Source organism: Rhinolophus hipposideros (genome assembly GCF_964194185.1).
Source record: "Rhinolophus hipposideros genome assembly, chromosome: 3".
In the NCBI taxonomy this organism is placed as follows: Eukaryota; Metazoa; Chordata; class Mammalia; order Chiroptera; family Rhinolophidae; genus Rhinolophus; species Rhinolophus hipposideros.
Window position 1 is genome coordinate 13,728,143 of NC_138049.1, and position 17,872 is coordinate 13,746,014.

Consider the following 17,872-nt stretch of genomic DNA (forward strand, 5'->3'; position numbering starts at 1 on the left):
TTAGGAATTATTTATAGGGAAATAAACAGAAATGTGGACAACAAGTCTTGTTAAAAAAAAAATACCTAAGCAATTAAATAAATTCTAATATTAAATAAATTCTATAAGATACAACATAATTTCAATTTACAAAATACATACCTGTGTGTATGTGTGTGTACATATATGCATGTGTGTATATTATGTATATATGTTGTACATATACATTATACCACATATATATATACTACAGTATAATGTTAATGAAAACCCAAGATACAACACAAATGGAAATTGTGTTGTTTCTTGGCTTTTTGTTAACCAAAATATCGTGGGAATTTTTCATTTTAACATATATATATGTTAAATATATATATTTATATGTATATAGCAAAATATTTATAAATATATATATATATATATATGTATATATATATATATATATAGCAAAAGACTAAACAAAAATACACTAAAATACTATTAGTGATTATCTATGGCTGGTGAGCATGTAGGTGATTTCTATTTACATTCTTATTCTTTTTCCTTTTCAAATCTTGTTAAAATTGAGATGCATTCTACAATATGCAAACACAAGAACCATTTCTAAATGGAAGCATAAGGAAGGTAATGAATTGATTTAAAAATGAAAAATGGCACTTCTAGACCATGTAGCGTTCCAAAGCATAATCTTCCCTCAATGCTCTTTCAGCATTAGAAAATAGTGCCAAGGTTCTCACCAACATCAACCCGTGTCTACCTCATCTGGATAAAAGTTGAAGCACAGAGCCCCCTTGATTAACAAACTGCTCCACCCCACCCCTAGTATCATATAAACCCTAAACACTGACAAATCCTCAAGTTTTAAGGATGAATCCCTCAGGTAGGCAACTCTCAGAGAGGCTAGTCAGAAAGCCTTCCTATGCAAATCAGCCAAGCTTTTTAAAAGTATATATACATATACATACACACACATACATATATATGTGTATATATATAATGTATATATATATGTATGTGTGCATATATATATATATATATATATATATATATATATACATATATACATATATTACCTCTACTGAACAACATTCATAATTTATTTCTTCAGATCTCCAGTCAGAGACTTCAATAGTTTGGTCTGAGGTCTCAACATTGGAAACACTTCCTCCATTTTCCCTTTAGGTTCTCCTCGTGGGTAGAAAGGGTTTCTGCTGAAGCACAAGGCAAGGGCACTGGTGTAGAAGACAAACAAGCCTGCAGTGAAGGGAGCTGGTGAAGTCTCATGCCACAGCAAAACGCATAAGCTTTGTACTTGTCCCAGAAAATCTTCCCTGAGAGGAGTCAACAGTCCAGCAAGATAAACATCAACCCTCTGAGGCCTGTTTGTCCCCTTCCACCCATACCTGGGAAGGACTCTTGCTTACTAGTTGACCCAACCAGGATTCCCATTACATCTTATTCCCATGGCCCAGTGGAACTGAAGAAAGATCAACAGAAACATGGGTGGATTTTTTTTTTTAACACACTGGCCAATTTCCCTTTGCCAAAGTAATTAGAAGAAATGTGCTCTGAGTGCTTGAGCTGAGTAAAAATCACAGAACTATTTTGAAAATTTTTTCAATACTCAACTAGTAACAAGATATTAGTTACAGTCTCATGGGTAATAACATATTAGTACTTATATAGGTGCCAAAACAATGGCTGAATGTTGTAACAGGAAGACAATGTAGACAGGGATGTGTGCATACATGTCCTCAGCTGGTTCTAGCTTCTGGTGTCTGGCTCCCTTTGACATCATGGAACCCAAACTTCCAAATGACTAAGATTTTCACTTCTTATGAGAATATATTGTTGTTGTATACATATACCTTCAGACTGGATAGAAAATTCTAGTCCACCTTATTTGCGTCAGGTCAACAATATGAGTAGAAAACTACTATAATCAGCAGTGTGGTATTGTCATGTAGAAAGGCCAAAATAAATAGAATGAACCAAACTGAATCTTTTAGACTCAACCAACTCTAAACAAAGTGTGTATTAGGGCTGCTGTTAGCACATATCCAGAGAGATAAATTAATAAAAGAAGTCCCTTCTCTTGGTATAGAAGAAGTTCCCTCCTGGCATAAAGGCAGAAATTATAATAAACAATCCTGGAATATATTTACTGGGTTGCAATTTACTTACTGACAAGATTAAAGCCACAAGATAGAGTCAAAACTGGGAGAAATCACAGCAAATAGGTACCAGTAAGAATAGAAATACAGCAGAGAATAATTTGACCCAAATGGAGAGTAAAGAGAACATAATGGGAGCTTATTTGTTCATGGAAATGAACACATATTGTTATATTGTATTCAGTTCTTGGTTTTTCATGTGTGATTTACCAATTTTGTGGATTATCCCTCCCTCTGGAAATCTTTATGCATCTGAGTCATCTCTTGCCACTTTTAGTTCACATGTGTCCAGGGACACCAAAATAATGCTTACCATTAATCTATGTCAAACGTAATTAGCAAAACAAACCTGAAGGTATAGCTACGGTTTACTGGTCATCGCACCAGAATTATTACCCCTTCACCTCTCTAGCTTGGGATCAAATCTGGTGACATAGTTTCACTAGTGGGAGAGAAGTCAGAATGGGAATTGAACTTGATAAATGAAGATACTGGTCAGTTAACCTTGGCCTGTGGTCTTTTTGCTAAGCAAAACTGATCTAAATGTAATCAGTCTACTCTATTAAGGGTCATTTACAATCAAAAAAATGTACTCATATGATGATGAAAAATAGAAAAGGCACTGTCCACATGTTGTAAATTCTTACTTAGCCTCAGAGTTCTTGTCTTGAATGGATGAGTTCTAAACAGTAAATAGGAAATCAGTTCTAAAAGGATGAGTTCTAACCAATAAAAAGGAAATGAAATGTGGATAGAAATATTTTACAGTGGCTACTGAGTTCCTCGTTTCAGTGGCTTATAAGCTTCTCAAGGGAAGAGACTTTTTCTCTTTATATTGCTTCTGCATTTCCTTCAGCATCTAAGCCCATTGCCTGCGAACGTAACATGCAAACCCATATATACAGTAGCTAAGATCTTAGGACACTGTTCTAAGTTCAAAGCTTGTTATCTCGTTTATGAATTGGATGGTCTTCAGCAAATGACTTGATTTCTCTAAGCCTTGGTTTGCTTCCCTAGAAAGTGGGTATAATGATACCCACTCCTACAGAGGCTGTAATGACTAAATAAGCTATTCTCCGCATGGCTCAAAGCACCAGCGCCAGCAGAAAATGCAATCGATAAATGTAGAAGTCATATTACTGCCATTACGTTAATTACTTGACTGAATTGACTCCAGGGACTAGCAAAGTAGATCATAAAAGAAACGGGGCTTTAAAGAATTGACTTTTGTACCTTGAGAGTTGGATCTTAAAAAAAAAAAAAAAGAAAGAAAGAATGGTTAGGGAACAACCCAACACGTGGATACTATACTAACCTACTAACATGTATGTTATGTATTTTTGTTCTTTAGCCCTTAGGTTCTTTTTACATAAGACCAACATTTAATATTAATAGAGCCAAACATCTTTGGGAGTGGACAAACACTGATATTACGTGCTGTTAATAAATGGAAAGGCAATAAAAATGGAGGAACAGGGTGATGGTGTTATAACCTAAGTGACACAGTTACTGCCACAGGTGCACAACGAGTTCCATGGGATCTAAAATCCCAAAGGTTTTGTTTTAGACTTCCTTCAAAGTCCCAGCAACAGCGCATCCTGAAATAATCAACTTTCTGAAATAATCAATTTTCTGAAATAATCAACTTCAGGTATAAGACCACTTCGGGACTGACAAGTACATAGAAACACAAAAAGTAAGAAAGGGAGTAACATATGGAAAAACTCCAAGTGATTTGCATTAATTTTACTTTCTTCGGTCCCCGTTGGGTAGAAGACTCATTTATTTGTTAAATACCTTTTCCTTCCTTCCTCTTTCTTCATCGTCTTTCTCCTTGCTCTGCAAACTAACTGTCTGCATTGAGCTGGCAAATAGCCATGGGCACTATCTGTCTCCTTGGAAGTGAAGGGGCTACATCAGTTCATCCCATTCACAGTTCTGTGATTCCCACGAGAGTTCATTCATTCTTAGCTGCTCAGACTCTTAATACAAGGATTAGAACGATAGCTGTTTAAGATTCCAGCGCCAGAGCTTTTGCAGGTGTTTCTAAACAGCATACAGTCAGCCGTGTCCTTGCAGAAGGGGCTCTGTGGTCCAAGGGTCCAAATCCCCAAAAACAGCTGTGGACCTCTACCTCCAGAAGACCGGCCCGACCAGTCCCACTGCACTTTTGAGGATAGTGACAGAGTCTGGACCTGGTGACGTTATTTAACATTTCGGTAGTCACTAAGTAAGGTCTTTGCCTAGAAACCTTCATTTTCTATACAGCGGGGTAGACAAGGCCCAACTAAAATTGTCCTGAAATATTTCACTGAAACAGGCCAGCTCTACCCCTGAGGAAGCTACCACACTGAATAGTACATGAGGTCTGACAACAAGATTCGCGAACTTGTTACAACGATATTGCTGAAATTTTTTGATATCAGAGGGATTATTCATTATGAATTTGTACCAACTAGACAAGCAGTAAACCAAGTTTACTATTTGGAAGTGCTGAAAAGACTACATAAAAAAGTTTGAGGAAAAAATGACCTGAACTTTTTGCCAACAATTCATGGTTCTTGCGTCACAACAATGCATAAGCTCACACGGCACTGTCTGTGAGGGAGGTTTTAGCCAGGAAACAAATAACTGTATTGGAACATCCTCCCTACTCACCTGTTCTTGTCCCCATAGACTTCTTTCTTTACCTGAAGATAAAGGAAATATTGAAAGGAAAGATTTTGATGGCATTCAGGACATCAAGAGTAATAAGACGACAGCTCTGATGGCCATTCCAGAAAAAGAGTTCCAATATTGCTTTGAAGCGTGGACTAGGCGCTGGTGTCAGTGCATGGCTTCCCAAGGGGAGGACTTCAAAGGTGACCAAAGTGATGTTCAGCAATGAGGTGTGTAGTACTTTTTCTAGGATGAGTTCATGAACTTAATTGTCAGACATCGTATGCCAGTTTTGTCCTTAGTGAAATCAGGCTTAGTCCACTGGCATCTCTAGCTGGTGGGCAGACAGAGCTGTGTCCCACACACCAGCTTTCCCTTGCAATTTGGGCGGGTTCCATAAAAATAAACGTTACGGTGTTACTCAATTTACTCAGATTTACTGTGCTTTTGAACATTTTGACGGGTAGCTTGGTATTTAAAAGTCAGAGGTGCTTTTAATCTTTTATATCACATGTTGCTACTGGATTTGCAAACTGCTAAATAAATGCATAGCCTCTCAAGGTGGCTTCTAGGTGATGGTGACAACTTATACTTTCCTTGTACTACATGCATGGCTTCTTAAGAGGTTTGCTAACTAGTTTAGAAATCTTCTATGGAGGAAATGAGAAACGGACTTGAAGGTCAGTAAGTTATTTTCTCTTTTAAATTTTAAATAAAAAATGATGGATTACTTGGTGATCACAAATACAAGTGAAATGGCTACCTGCCCACCTAATAGGCTGTTTTTTTTCTTATGAAACTTCCACTGGTCACTTTGCATAATTGAATTCAATAGAAATGTTCCTCAAAGATTGTGAATGTTAAGAATCGCATCTCTATTGCTAGGTAGGTAACTAAATATACAATGTCTATATTCTGAAGGTTCAATTTTGGGGTGCAACTAAACACACACTCACATTGGTTTCTTATTAGCACCATACAACTGGCAAGAAAAGAAGGAGGTGTTTGAAATTCAAATCAGGAAATATTTTCACTTGCTAGCAGCTACAGTATAACTGTCAGGAGGGAATGAATGACATAAAAGAGCTTTTCAAAGGAAAAAAAAAGTTTGGGTTGTTTTGTATGTAGAGTGTTCTGTTAAGTATTGTAGATAAATTCATTAACCTCCCTGATAACATGTAAGACGACTTCGACCACACAACAAATGGAGGGGACTATGAGATTGGTGGTAGCTTATAGACTGTATCCTTCACTTCCACTCAAGAAGCACACATAGTGTGTTCATCAGGTACTACTAGGTGTACTGCTAAGCCCCTGGCAATACAGGCTTGCCAATCACAGAAATTAAATGAAAAATTATCCTCCACGCCAAATGGCCAAATTAGGTCTTATGTATTCATAGAAGCATTCGGGAGAGAGAAAGAGGAAACTAATATGTTCATACATACGTCAATGGTGATTCAAAGTTCAGATTACTATCTACATCCTTTCTCAAAAAGAGCAGTGCTAAGATTGGATACGACAACACTGCACGACATGCAGAAGATTTTGTGCTTAAGTCTTTCTAGTTTTCATCTTCATTTTGTTTTTAGGAGGGAGCAAACTGATGTTCGGAGCAGTTTCTAAGATTTCCTTAATTAAAGCTGATTTGATTCCTCACTTAAATAAAACAAGATAGTTAAAGATCAAAGTGGTCTCCCTTAGCAATCGGCACTGAAGAATCCATTTCACTTGTCTGTTCAGCTCAAATGCCTCGATGATATTATTTTACAAAGCTAAGTAGGGCATAAGCTATTTACCATTCATTGACACCATTAGCAAGCATTTCTGCAGAATGCATAGGCCACCATCCACTATATCAATTCAGGTCCACAGGATGACTTCCATTCCTGTAGATCAGTTTTGCCATTAGAGCAAGAAGTCCTGGCCCACCATGTCTTCAAACACGTGCTCAACAGCAGAGGTGCACCAGCTAAGCTGTGCAGTAGAGGCCTACTATGAAGCTTCAGACATTGCTATATGATGGGAAAAGCAGTCAGTTCATCGAGCAGCTGAGGAATTTGGCAATGCCACTTAATACACGACTTTACCCTATTACTTTTGAGACAACTTTCTAAATCCTTACTTGCATGTATAATTCTTCTTAATTTTTCAGTTCACCATAAGAGATTCCAGTAGACTCCCTTGGAGTGTTTCAAAAATACTCCATGGGCAATTTTCACTGTGGTTTTTAAACATCAGCCTGAAATATTGAAAAAGATCCCGGTTTATTTTCTTTTGTTTGTAAAATGCTACCTAACGGCTTCAAATATACAAGATGATATAATTATAGAATGAAAAAATACTTGTTGAACTTATTAACTTTGCTTTTCCATCTGAAATATTATTATGACTGTTTTTTCTTAATACCAAGCAGCAGTGAACCTAACTTAGGAACTTTTTCTCAATTAAATAAAAACAACAAATGGAAAGTTTAACATTGAATTTAAGAGTCTTCAGAATTAGCAGGTACAGAATAACAGATTTAGAGGGGCCAATGGTCTGAAACTTGTATTTTAGGTCTAGGAAACATCTGCTCAGAGAAAGTAGTTTATGGTTTCCATATCAAACAGAAAAAGAAAAACTACCACATTAATTACGACTTTGGTAGGTTTTTTTAATCAAAATATAATACAAATCCTATTCTAGTGAGCTTGTATACTTCACGGATCATATTTTACTAAAATCAAGGTAGTACGGAAATTGCCCAATGAGGAAATGATAAAGGGAAGAAAGAATCAGAGCTTTCAATGGAAAATTCATAAGCATATGCTGTGGAGGATAACAAGGCTGATAAAATAAAACATTCAATTAATCTATGAAAGAAAATCTTTTTCTTTGTGTGAGTCTACAGATTATATGCGCTTCTTCAATCACTGATCTAAAACAGTGAAATCCAACCCCTGCAAATACTTAGAACTAGACATGTCACAGATAGTAATACAGATACGGAGAAATTTTGCACAAACATGCAACAACCTTGGTAATGAACTCATCTTTTTTTTTTTTTAAACTCAGTCTTTTAGGCTCATTCTGAATAATTATGTGAAGCAAGGAATTGGCTGTTATCCAGTCAATTTAGACTGTGGACACTGACCAAATTGTTTGACATCTTACCCTCATCCCTTCTATTTTCAGTCCACATTTTCCCTCCATGGTGACTTTCTGGTTATGTATTATCTGGTTTTGGCTGTCTCTACTACTCACTTCAGATAATTTCTCAACTCTCCACTTGGCTTCTTGCTGGATAGGCTTGACCTAAGAAAATGGATGAACATTTTCCAACATTTTCCTTTGATCTCTTGGAACTCAGAATTCCATTATATAATCTACCATAAATCCTAGCAGTAGAGATTGACATCACCTTCCAAATTTGCCATACTATGAAACTCCTGGGTGATTCATTGTGGATTCTGACATTTCTTCATTAACATGAACTCAATACTTCAGTTTGTCTGTGATAAGACTTTTTTTTGCAGTTGCCTTCTTGATATTTTTAAGGGTTGCCTTGATTGATTTTTTTTCTTCTGCAATCTAGGCTTCACATGCCAAATGTTCTAACTGGCTAACTGCCTCTAAGGTTTAAGCTCACAGATGTTTCCTTGTGGCCACAGCAAACACTACTCCTCTAAGAATAAGTCTGATAAATAAAATTGGCAATAAATTTAGAACTAAAGAGCTGGATAAGAAAATCAAGTGCCGCCTCTGTTAGCTACACTTTTGTAAATCTACAAACTTGTCTAATGTACTCAATTCTCAAATATCGGTGGTAGTGGATTCTAGGAATTGCATCAACAAATTAAAGCCTCAAACAATCCAAAACCTCTTTCTGTTTAACAGTATAAATCCCTTTCCCTACTGAACATATTACCGTGGCTGCTAACAAGTAGAAAATTGGCACATGTAAATTTTGCTTGTATTCCAAGTGCAGAGGGAGGAATAAAATGGATAGAATCCAGATGGTGAGAAGGAAGTAAAGCAAGGGCCATGCATCGTCTAAATATGTATAATCTGTGAACTGCTCTGAATGATTGTTACTCAGCTACATTAATATTGCTTATGCAACGCGAATGCCATAGTAAGCAGGAGACATTTGCTTTCTACTTTTTCCTTTCCTAGAAAACACTCTTCTATGAAACTTTTCCTTCACAAAATAGATTTGAAGTACCTTGATTTGTGAAGCCTAGACGACCTAGAGGAATAGACCAGCAAACCAACTTGTGCAATGTTCCTCATGCTGACTACTATGATGTCACCCTCTCTGTGTACTTCTGTGTTTAAAATACAGAGTCCAGGCATTGTCCACCATGAAACATTCTCAGGAGTATAGCATCATAATTTGAGATTTATTGTAACTGAAATTAAATTTCTTAGTGTGCTTGGCCTTTCCCCCAAACCCCACCCCCAATAAGTCTTTGCTTATTCTTTTCTTTCTTTTGTTTTTGAAATTGGCAACCTTTTATTTCTCCTTAGAAGAGAAGGAAAAAATTAGGAAAAGAGAAAGCACAATTTGACTTCTTCCCTCTATCTTCAAGTCACTGGATTCAATGCCCCCATTCCCATAAGCATAAAGCACTTTAGGCAGCTGCAAGAGATATCAGTGTCTTCTTTTGCCAACTAGCGTCATAAATCAATAGAATGATGCCATGTCTGTCTTTTATTCCCAGCATAGATACCTATGGGTTTGATTGTGCTTTTATCAGTATCTCAACTCACTCTTCTTCTCACTGGAGATTGCTAAAAGCAAGACCTATAGAATCATATAATGGTATGGCCAAAGGGACCATAGAGCCCCTGAGTCCAAAGCCTTCATTCAGTTGGTGAAGGAAATGGGGCTTCAGATTTGTTTGAGCAAAGCCACAGGCGTAACACTTCCTGATTTCCAAATATATCATGAAGCTACAGTAATCAAAACAGTATAGTACTGATATGCAGGGCGGCAATAGAACATAGAGTCCTAAATAAATCCACACATATATAGTCATTTGATCTTCAACAAACGTCCCAAGAAAACATAATGTGTAACGTATGGTCTTTTCCACCAATAATGTTGGAAAACCTGGATAGCCACATATAAAAGAATGGTGTTAGACATAATCTATCTTACACAATACACAAAAATAAGTGCTAAATGGATGAAAGACTTAAGTGTAAGGCCTGAAACTGTAAAACTCCTAGAGGAAAAGCTTCATGACTTTGGGCTTGGCAATAATTTCAAGGATACGACAGCAAAAGCACAGGCAACTAAAACAAAATAAGCAAGTGGGACTACATGGAACTAAAAACAGTCTGCACAGCAAAGGAAATAATTAGCAGAGTGAAAAGACAACCTACAGAATAGCAGAAAATACTTGTAAAGCCTATATCTGATAAGGGGTTTATCTCCAAAATACATAAGAAATTCACAGAACTCAATAACAGAAAGACTGACAATGCAATTTAAACATGCTCTAAGGACTTGAATAGACATTTCTTCAAAGAAGACGTACAAAGAACCAACGGGTATATGAAAAAATTCTCATCATAACTAATCATCAGAGAAATGCAAAATAAGACTACAATGAGCTATCACCCACACTCGTCTGGATGGCTATTATCAAAAACACAAAAGACAAGTGTCAGTGAGGGTGTGGAGAAACTGGAACCCTTGCACATTCTTCACGGGAATGCGAAATGGTGCAGCTGATATGGAAAAGAGTATCAAGGTTCTTCAGAAAATTAAAAAGAGAACTACCAGATGATGCAGCTATCTCACTTCTGGGCATACATCCAAAAGAATTGAAATCAAGATCTGGAAGAGATATTAGCACTCCCATGTTTATTGCAGCACTATTCAAAATAGTTTGTTTTATGTGAAAACAACCTGTGTTCATCAAGAGATGAACCGATAAAGAAAATGTGGCCTATACATACAGTGGAATAGTCTTGAGCCTTAAAAAGAAGCCAATTCTGCAATATGTACAACATGGATGGACCATGGAGGACATTATGCTAAATGAAATAAGCCAGTCACAGAAACACAAGTGCTGCATGATTCCACTTAAACGAGGTATCAAAAATAATCAAATTAATCAAACCAAAGACTGGCCTGGTGGTTACCAGAGTCTGGGAAGGTGAAAAAAATGGGAGTTATCAATCAATAGAGAAAAAGTTTCAACTAAGTAAGATGAATAAGTTCTTCTTATCTAGAGGTCTACTGTAGAACATTGTACATATAGTCAACGACAATGTATTATACACTTAAAACTTGTTAAGAGGATAGATCTCATGTTAAGTGTTCTTACCACTATAATTTTTTTAAAAAAAAACTTGTTCAGTATCCAAATAAAGTATCTATTTAATAAATATAAATGAATTATTTTAGTCTAATAGCAATATGTACTATTTTCTTCTGAATCTATGTCTTGTCCAAATAAAATAATTTTACTACAAAAATTTCCAAGTAAATAGCATTTTACATGTAGATGAAGCGTGTTACTTCTCATATCAGTTAGTCTTCATTGTACCACTAGCAGAATCTTTGATGGGAGTTTTGGTAGTTATAATGCCCACTTTACAGATGGGAAAACAGCGTACTGAGCATATAAGTTGTTTATTAAGTTTACTCAGCACATCAGTGGCAAAGTAATATCATGTTGACTCCCAACCTACTTCTTTCTCCACTAATTATTTTTAAACAAAATTTTCTTTACAACCCTAAATAATCATGATTAAGAAAAGCAAGTCCTAAATGATTTATTAAATTGTATTACAACTCACTTGAACTATTCCAACCACCTCCAAATTGATGTACTCACTCTTCATCTGAACAGCATTTTCCTAAGGTTAAGTTTTTATTTTATTCCAACCCTTCTCCAAAATCTTTAATGCTTACACTAGCAAGTCGAAAAATATAACATTTAAGTCTCCGTTCTTGAATTATCTCATACCACCTTATACCTCCTCTTCTTACCTATGCTCCTGTCAGTCTGGCTAATGATTCCCCAAAACCTTCTCCCCATGCCTTTGCTTATGCTCTTCCCTTTCCTTATATCTTCCTGTGTAAACATTACCCATCATTAAGGTCATGGGCAAATATCACTTCCTATGTGAAACCATCCCTAACCATCTCCATCATCTCTGTCAACCCCTCTCTACCCCAACCCCTCCAACATTCCCCCTTAATCAGAACCAATTTCCCCTCTTTATGCTTTGACACCATGATACTTATCACTCTCACAGGACTCATCACATCCTGCTCTATCATCACTTCACATTATGTGATATTAGGGTCTATAGCACATATTATCGTCACCATGTAATAATCATAGGTCATATTATGTGCCTTACTGACCATAACTGATAGTGAACATCTTGGGATCAAGGAACAAGTCAGGCTCTATCAACCATCACAATTACGTCCCAAATACCCAGTGTACCATTCCACCACCTCCCAAGTTACTGGAGTACAGGCCTGAACAAACCCCATCTCTGCGCTTAAGGCCCTTTCAGTCCGGCAGGCAGCAGAGACTCTGGGACAGACCTTAATAAACCACAGCAGGGCCCTTGTAATATTACTCATTCCTTAAATAAAATCAGGAAAAGAACTGAACAGTGTGTGTCAAGTTGAACTATACTGGATTCTGAGTAACCCTAATCTCTAAACATCCTTTAGTAAAACCCAATGCAAGTAAGATTTTCAAAATTCCATGTAAAAAATAAATTCATTTCTTTGTCACATAGTTTTAAAGTGAACTATACTAAAATGGATTATTATCTATGGTGTGATGGTCTTTATTAAATACCTTTCTGAAGTTGGTTTTAAGAAAATTAACCCTGACAAATGATTGGCCATAGTAAATAAAAATGAGAGTACAAAGGATAAATGTTTTCTATGAGATGAACTCAAAATTTCTTGTGGGTTTCTTAGTGTATGGAACTTCAGAAAGGCAGTACCTCAATGAGACCATTTCTATGAATAGCAGAGGGAGGAAGGGCCACAGACTTGCATAGTATCCTTATGCAAAAGGGCTTTGAGAATGTCTTCAGAACCAACCTAGGGGAAGAGACCTATGTTTGGAGAGCTCAGCTGGCCGTTTCATAAGAGAACAGTTAGATGGGAACAGAAGGGGAAAAACTACCAAAAACCCAGTGGCAACCGACTACTCCACCAAAAGGCAGGAACCTAGAACAGGAAGCATGGTTACACAGGCTAAGCAAATCTTAACACTTTTTCAACTTCCTCAGGATTGTTCTTTTGTTGTGGCCTGTCTCTTTCCCTTTGTGACTGGCAGTGCCCACCAACCCAATGCCTGCGTGTTGTCTTCAAGGTTGCAAAAAAGGGGAGCTATCAGTGAGCTACTGGAAGACTGTGTCCCATTTGTAGCCATTCTTAGAAGGAAATCACAAAGACTCCAGAGTTGGCGATTCAAACAGGAGAGTGAAGGCGGATTAAGCTCCTGAAGGCTGGGATTAGGAAAATGAAGTTCCAGGTGGGCAGCCAGAATGAATCCTGTGGTGGGTTTCTTTTTATAACCGAAAGGCTAGGGCAGCTCCTAGCCACTTGTCTTCTCAAAGAAGTCAAAGAGCCTCCTGAAGATGGCAGGGAGACCCAGGGAGAGGATTACTCAGAGTGGTGACAGGGCAACTCTCCATCTCCCGTCATCCAGGAAAACCCAGCCCATCCGGTCTGCCACACTCACATTCCAGCTCAGCCACACGCCTGACAGGCCTCAACTTCCATCCATACTTCCACCACTGCACGTACTCTCAGTCCTCTAAAACATAAAACAACCCACCTCTCATAGCCATTTCATAGCACCACACCAGGGCTACTCTCATTTACTGTGACAAGATTTTACATGTAACTAAGTAATAATTTATACCTTCCATATTAAAATTTGTATTTTCTAAAACTGAACTTTTTACAAAGCTCTCTTACATACATTACTTAATTTCGTCTTCATCAGTAGCCATTAACCTTCTGTAAGTCAGATATCATTATTCCCCTTTTACAAATGAAGATACTGAGGTTTAGAGAGGTTATAATATTATCTCTTATTGGCCCTATGTGCTCAGCTTGCTTCTCTAAAGCAAAGATCTTTTTGATCAAAAACTTTAGAAGTTAGTATTGTATCAACAGCTGAAGGCACGAGCTTTGGAAATTGCTAAGCTTATTCTCAAGTCTTAGGACTGCCACTTAGAAAGTGGTCTAACATTGAACCAAGTGGTCTAATGTTTCAAAGTCTTAGTTTCCTCACTTGTAAAACTAGAATGATTATATTGTTTACCACTTGAGATTACTGTAAGGATTTAATGTGATAATGTCTATAAAAAATGTCTGTTGCACTAAGTCAGAGCTCCCTGAATGTTAGGTGCTAATATAATTTTATTACTACCACCTCATGAGCACTAAATATTCATTACAGAGTGGGTGAGGGAGAGAGGTCTTTAGCTTCATGTTGAATTATAAGTCAGCATACAACCCTATACTTGGACGTGCATAAATTCACACCTCGCCCAACAACCAAACAAAACGCTTCTTTTGATGTAAAACAAGCAAACAAACAAACGTGAAGCATTTGTAACAAGTTTTTGACATACTGGTCACAGCAAGAATCTGCCATTTTCTTTGCTACTGTTCTTATCACAAAGGACTATCACTACCCTTATAGTCACAGAGGAGATGAATCATGGAGGGAAGGATGTTGGAGATTTCGGCACTTTCTTTTCCAACACTTCACTTGCAACACTTTTTTGCTCATTTACATAAGCAGCAATGTGTCAGCATGCTCAGCTGGATGGATTTATTGCCTTTTCTAATTCAGGTCAAGTTCCCAGTTATGGTCAGATACACATAAACTCCTAGCAGCTATTGTGCTGGCCATAGTTCTGGTCATTTATTCAGCCATCATCTATTACCAGGCACGGTGCTGTAATTGGACGAAAAATGACTTTGTCATATTGAGTTCCTAACACTTGAAGACTGCAAGTAGTTTAATGAATGGTTTAATCTTATTTATTCCACACAATTATAACCGGCAGCTATTCATAATTGCCTGCTTTGCAGATGAAGCATTTGAAGCCAGAGTTGAAACTGCACAGTTAGAAGGTGGTGGGAGCTTTTACCTAGCCGTCTTCTGGGGATTTGAATTAAGCTACTTAATGTCTGAGTCCTCACCAAAGAATGACTGCTATGGAAAAGTTGAACAGAAGTGTAAGCTTTCTAGCAAAATATGTGTAGGAGTGAGAAGATAGCGCAAGCCCTGATAGAGGTGAAGGAGCAGGACCACATCTCTACCAACACAGATGAAATTTGTGCCATGAGTATTGTACTCAAAGCTGGGTCACTGTCATTCTTGTCAGTTTTCTTTGTAGCCAGTCTGTAACTGTGAAGCAGAACTGTTCTCTGTTCAAAGCAAACTGAATTCCAACCCCTGGGCCCTGAGACTCAGAAGTTGCTTTGACCGATGGGGCTAAATGAATATGGACAAATACTCAGAGAATCCACAGATAATAATATAAACGTGTTCAGCAAGCACCCAGTGTGAACATTTCTATTTAATAGAGGTTTAGAGTGAGTATTGGGAGGAAGGTAGAGGGTTCCTAGCTCTAAATCCCAAACTGAATGAAAGATACAGAGTTAATTGAAAGACTGTTTCAATTAACTGTTTAGCTTTGTTCTTGCTGCAAGTTTAAGACACATGAGTTTATCCCTTTCCTTGACTGTCACAAGCAATGAAACAAAACAAATATCTCCAAGGGGCTAGAAAAATATCCTGCTAGTAAATACGACCTTTACATTCATATCTAACATTTTGCTTTTCTTTTCTACATATCACATCTCTGATATTTACATTGCTTTTGTTCATAATTTCTTCGACAATTTAACAACCACTATAGTATTGTGTCTAACCTCTGGAATATTATTCCCACTGCCTGGTGGGCAGTCTTCAGAGGACATTAACAAAATCGCAACAAACATTTGCATTTAAGAAATAGGAAAGAATTTTATAGAGTAGAAATTGGCTCTGAACCCTAGGTCTCAGAAGTTCCCATCCAATTTCTTTTCTTTTCTTTTTTTCGGCTCTCTGGGTTTTAAGATAAAATTCAAATATTTCTACTTCATATGCATAAGTTCACTCTCAACAACATATATTATATGCTAATATAATATAGATATACACATATGTATGTATACGTATATCTATATGGATATAGATATACACACATTCAAAACGCGATGATTTTCCCAGCAACCTCATGCTGGGAGTTGATATGCAAGCTTATTAGATCTGGTCTATAAATCCAATAGAAACCTGGGACCTTTAAACAGGAATCAGCGCCATGACCCCAACATCTTGATGAAGCCCAACCCGTTGGCTTTATGGGCATGTCTGAGAGAACAAAAAATGGTTACCCTCTTGACAAAGCATGAAACTTAACAACTTAACACACATTTCCTGAAGCATGTGGCATCCCTCTAACCAAAATGAAAGTATCCTGCCCTGCCTTTTGTGACTGCCACATCATTCTCAAGGATCACACTGCTCTATATGATCCTGCTGCAAAAAGCGACCAATCGTTTTTTCACAGAGGGGCACACGGAGGCAGCAGGACTGCAAAGAACTTGCCTAAAATCACAGGGCAATTGAAAAACAGGGTGTCTCACTTTTGTATTGCTAGATTGCGTAGCTTTTCAGAAAACTTGACTGCTTTCAGGAAACAAATAAGAGCTTATTCATATGGCTTAGTTCCAACTCACATAAATTATGGCACCAAAGATTAAGAAAACAGGTAGTGTGTTCAGGCTAGCCCGCCATCAGTCCAATTAATAACTTTCAAATTCCGACACATTTCAACAATGCCGTTTCTCACAGCTAGAGCTGGATCCAATAAATACACATTATCTGGGGCGGGCAGACAGCCTGTCAGTGCTATGCTAAGGATAGTCATGTTGCCCTCTGAATCAGCTGACTGTTATTCTAAAAGTGAATTTCCACTGTACCAAGTTTAGACTTAACATTTTAATGTCGTAGCCATACTTGTCAGCAACTTTGCAAAATATCCCTGGAGCATTAAGAGAAAAAGGAACATCCTTTCACATGAGAGGGAAACTCTAAAGTTACCTCATGCTTGTAAATAGTAGCACAGATAGCAAAAAGGAAAAATAAATAAATTGAAAGAGAAGAAACAGGAGTACCTACTTGAAGAGAAGAATGTCACTCAAAGACTGTCTTCTTATGCTATAGAATGAGCAAGAGAAAGGACAGTAACCTTTCGAGCCCATTAAGAAGCTTCTGAGCATGGAGCCTGCATTTTCAGTTTTGGTGCAATCGGCTCTGAGGCAGGAGACAGGAGGCTGTTATGACCATGAAATTAGGAAATGCAGTAACTCAAAACTAAAGAACTAGCACCACCATTTGACTAGGAGTGGAAAATCTCCTGTACAAAGTAGAGGAGGGGGTGGCCTTCCTTTCTCCACACCAGGCCCGATTCTAACTTTCTGAGCACTTCGATCAAGGCAGATGTTTAACAAGGGGTAAGGAGTCTATTTAATCTGCCTGAACTATTTTTCCGTAATCCATCTGATTTTCTCTTTACTACTAATAAAGCTTGAAGTCTAGACGGGCATGTCAAGTAGGAAAAAATAAATAAAGCACTCACTCAGCACATAAATTTTGTTAATCCAAAATTAGTCACAGCTAAGAGCAGGAGGGAGGACGTGTCTTCTGTGAGCATTTTCGTAACATTCTCGTTCAGCCATTGACTCAACCTGTATTTCTCGTCACTGATTAATTAGGTTCTTGACTTCAGTAACCTGCAGAGGCTTAGCTTCTCTCTGACGCTTAAGCCATTCCTTCTATCAGACGGTATTTCCATAAACTGTCTGGCATTTCCTGCAGCCATTTAAGACTTTGTGGGTGTTTTGTTTTGTTTTGTTTACCCTGAGATAAACATTCAGAAGTAGAAAATGGGCTAAAAAGTAAAATTGAAATTTCTTAAAATAATATTGAAATGTTAATACCTTATAAAGTCTGCAG

The 17,872-nt window shown here is 37.5% G+C and overlaps 1 protein-coding gene across 1 annotated transcript in view; it reads right to left on the reverse strand.

Moving 5' to 3' along the window:
• The window catches only part of ESR1 (estrogen receptor 1), a 362,043-nt gene extending 344,866 nt beyond the window's left edge, over positions 1-17,177 (reverse strand). Inside the window, exon 1 of the mRNA XM_081044705.1 lies at positions 17,036-17,177. The gene's annotated coding sequence lies outside the window, so the exon portion shown is untranslated. The remainder of the gene's footprint in view (positions 1-17,035) is intronic.
• Between the last annotated feature and the right edge of the window lie 695 nt (positions 17,178-17,872).